This window comes from Corylus avellana, chromosome 2 (assembly GCF_965113065.1).
Source record: "Corylus avellana chromosome 2, dhCorAvel1.hap1.2, whole genome shotgun sequence".
NCBI lineage: Eukaryota > Viridiplantae > Streptophyta > Magnoliopsida > Fagales > Betulaceae > Corylus > Corylus avellana.
The window spans coordinates 21,845,221-21,849,413 of NC_142491.1; the positions used below are offsets into that span (position 1 = coordinate 21,845,221).

Sequence of the window (4,193 nt, forward strand, 5' to 3'; positions counted from 1 at the left end):
ATGGAATAAACCAAATCTTGATGAGTAATGGAAAGATACAAGGGTTTGCCAATCAATCTTCTGTAGGGAGTAGGATCATCTAATAACAAGCCTTCATGTTTAGAAAGTCTAAGGTTGGAATCCATAGGGAACTTCGATGGTTTGCAAGCAAGCAAACCAGAATCTTCTAGGATCTCAATAGCATATTTGTGTTGACAAAGTGAAATGCCAGTAGACTTCCTGGCAATTTCTAAGCCCAAGAAGAACTTCAAATCACCTAAGTCCTTGAGCTTAAACTGCTGATTGAGAAGCTATGTAAAAGAGGAAAGGACCTTAGAATCATTCCCAGCTAGAACAATATCATCTATATAAACCAATAAGGCTATGAAAGAAGATCCAACTAATCTAGTAAACAAGCTGTTGTCACTTTTGGATTGAGTGAAACTAAGCTTAATTAAGGTAATGAAAAATTTAGAAAACCATTGTCATGAGGCTTGCTTTAATTCATAAAGAGATTTGGTCAATCTGCATAATTGAGACACCCCTCCCTTATCACCAAATCCAAGAGGTAAATTCATATATACCTCTTCATCTAACTCTCCATGCAGGAAAGGCAATGTTTATATCCAACTGATGTAAATGCCTATTCTTGGCTGCAACCATTGCCAACAAACACCTTATTGTGGTTAACTTGGCTACAGGTGAGAAGGTCTCATAGTAGTCAAGCCCTTCACTTTGTGTATATTCATTTGCAACCAACTAGGCCTTGTACCTCTCAATTGAGCCATCAGCCTTAAGCTTCACCTTATAAACCCATTTACATCCAATAGCCTGCTTATCAGGTGGTAAGGTAGTAAGCTGCCATGTATCATTGGCTTCAAGAGCAGCAATCTCAGCCTTCATAGCATCACAAAAAATGTGATCTAGTGGACCAGCGAAGCAACCTAGATGGAATGGAAGGTTTGTTAGCAGCATAAGAGATTTCAGGAGAAGGAGGATGCTGTTAACACTCAATTTGAGAGGAAGGAGAAACTAAATGAGAATTCCCTTTGGAAGGAATAAATGAAGGAAGAACATTTTGATTTGGAATGGGAGATTGTAACTGGAATTTCGAAGAAGAGTAAGGAAAGATATGCTCATGAAAAATGACATCTCTTGAGACAAAAATTTGTTTAAGAGAAATGTCAAACAGTCTATAACCTTTGACACCAAAAGGGTATCCAAGAAAATTGCCAACACGAGCTCTAGGATCAAATTTGGATCTAACTCTAGTTATTGTAGATGCATAACATAAATAGCCAAAGACACGAAGATGAGAGTAACGAGGAGGAGATGAATATAGACATTCATAAGGACTTTTATTTTTGAGAATTGGAGTGGGAATTCTATTGATGAGATATGCTCCAGTAAGAATACATTCACACCAAAAATGTAAAGGTAGGTTTGATTGAAATCTTAGGGCAAGGGCAATATTCAAAAGATGTTGATGTTTTCTTTCAGCTACTGCATTTTGTTGTGGTGTTTCAACACAAGTAAGTTGATGAATAATGACCTTAGAAGAAAAGAATTTAGTCATGCTAAATTCACTGCCATTATCAGTTCTTAATTATTTGATTTTGGTGTTGAATTGAGTTTCTACTAAATGAAAGACAAACTTAAGAAGAATTCTGGTTTGGGATTTATTATGCATCAAATAAACCCAAGTAAACCTATTGTGATCATCTACAATTGTAAGGAAAAATTTTGAACGATTGGATGAAGGAGAAGAAAATGGTCCCCATATATCATAGGGAACTAGTTCAAAAAGTTGAGTTGAGTGGAGTGTGTGTTGCTATTGGGAAAAAGGGATTCTGTGTTGCTTTGCCAAAGGGCAAACTAAGCAATCTTTATTTGAGGAACAGCCAATAATTACATGATGTAGCAAATGAACTCTAGAATCAGACAAATGACCTAATCTAGAGTGCAAAACATTGGCAGAAACATCAACTGAATTGATAAAATGTAAATTGGAAGCAACATAATTGAAAGGAGGTTTTATTGATGCAGATAGAGGAACTAATACTGGAACACTTGAATCACAAAAACCTTCCAAGTCATGCAGTATTAAATGGTATAGGCCACCTCTCTCTTTACCCGACCCAATCATCCTCAAGCCTAACAGTTGCTAAATGAAACAAAATTCAGCAAGAAATATTAAGCAACAGTTAAGAACTTTGACCAATTTGCTTACAGAAATCAAATTGGAAGAAAATGAAGGAACACATAAGACATTTATAAGAGTTGATGTTGCAGAAATCTTAACCGTGCCTATATGTGTGATAATAGCAAAGTTACCATTTGGCAATTTAACTTGTTTAAAAACAATTGATGTAATTGTTGTAAGAAATGAGATTGAACAGGCCATGTGATCTGTAGCACCCGTGTCAATAATCTATGGAAACTTAAACAGAATTTTTAATAGCCATCTAAAAAAGGGAATTTGAAGAGAAAACATAATGTTTATCTCCTGGAGTGGAAGATTGAAGATTGAAGGAATGGTATGCATTACCTGCCATCTCATTGAACACATGATCCTAGTTATCAGTGGTGACGGTTTTAGCAGAGGAGACATTATCAGGACACTTGGACCTAAGCAGGGTTAGCAGCTACTGGCATTGCTCAGAAGTGATTGGGAGTTGTGGCATAGTAGGTTCAAATACCTGATTTGTTGAAGAAGCATTCCTCTCTTTAGTGAATTTGTATCCCGAAGGGTAGCCATGCAGTTTGTAACACTTCTCAATGGTATGATCAAGGAGGCCACAGTGAGTGCAAAAGGGATGTTCTCTGGGAGCATAACTTTGTGTCCTTGAGCCTTGAGGACGAGATGGATAAGATGGAGTATACTTTTTTATCATTGCAGTTGGGGCATGGCTCAAATGGGAAAAAAATGTAGAGGTAATCTCTTTTGACGCTCTTCTTGCACAACCCTGGAGAAAATTTTGTTGATCTGTGGCAATGGATCCGTAAGTAGAATCTGACCTCTGATGTGGGAGAAGGACTCATTCAGTCCAATCAGGAATTGAAACATATACTCTCGGTGTTGATATTCAATAATAGTGCGTGATGTTCCACAAGAACACAAAGGAAAGGGGCGATAATTGTTCAACTCATCCTAAAAACTTTTTAAAGAGGTGTAGTAGGAACTCATTGAATGATTGTTCTGAGAAAGAGCAAATATGGCCTTTTGCAGTTGGAAAATGCAAGGTCCATTTGACTGAGAAAAGCGTTCTTTGATGTCGTCCCACATTTCTTAAGTATATTCAATGTAGATGATGCTGGAGGAGATCGCTTGAGACACTGAGTTAAGAATCCACAAAAGCACCATATTGTTGCACCTATCCCACGCAAGGTAATCAGGAGTTTCCATTGCTAGTTTTGCCAAAGAACCATCAATGAAACCGAGCTTGTTCTTGGTAGAGAGAGCCATTGACATTAACCTCTTCCATGTATGGTAATTGTTTCCAACCAATGGTTGTGAACAAAGCAAAGTCCCTGGGCTATCTCCATGGCGGAGATTGAAAGGACTGGAAAAATCCACAGCAGAAGGTGCAGAGCTTGATGGAATAGTATCCATGGGGTTAATAGGGGCGTTAACTGGAGGCAAAGTAGTCGATGGCATGAAGGAAGAACGAAGGAATTTTGAAGAACAAACAGAATTGAATGAAGAACATAGGATAATCATACGAGAAAGAGTGGAAAACAAGGAAGCACGATGAAGAACAGTGTTTGCTTTGATACCATAACAGAAAATAGAGGAAAGCAGAGTATACAAATGGAGAGGAGAATTGTGGAAACTTTCAGCTTATTTGCATTAATGAAAAATAACACAAGTGTTCAATACTTATACTATGATCATTTATGAAGAAAGATAGATTAACTAACTAACTAACTAACAATTTTAGTTAACCAAATATCTAACTAATCAACTGAATGGTAGTTTTAACAAGCTTAACAGAATGCCTCCAGCTCATTCTCACACTTGTTAATCATTGTTCTAATCCAACTCAACTTGTTTAATAAAGCTGCTAAATTGTAGTATACTTGACCGTAGAAAGCACATCAAAAAATAGAAAGTATAATGTAAATGAGCATTCCCATGAAAAACATGTTCTTAAAGCATTTGTAAACCAGCCGAAGAAAAACAAGTTTTATGGAAAGAAAGCATAGTTGTGTTA

At 37.0% G+C, this 4,193-nt stretch overlaps 1 pseudogene; it reads right to left on the reverse strand.

The window, feature by feature from the left end:
• Positions 1-2,108: 2,108 nt before the first annotated feature.
• Positions 2,109-3,343, reverse strand: LOC148587485 (uncharacterized; annotated as a pseudogene).
• Positions 3,344-4,193: the final 850 nt, after the last annotated feature.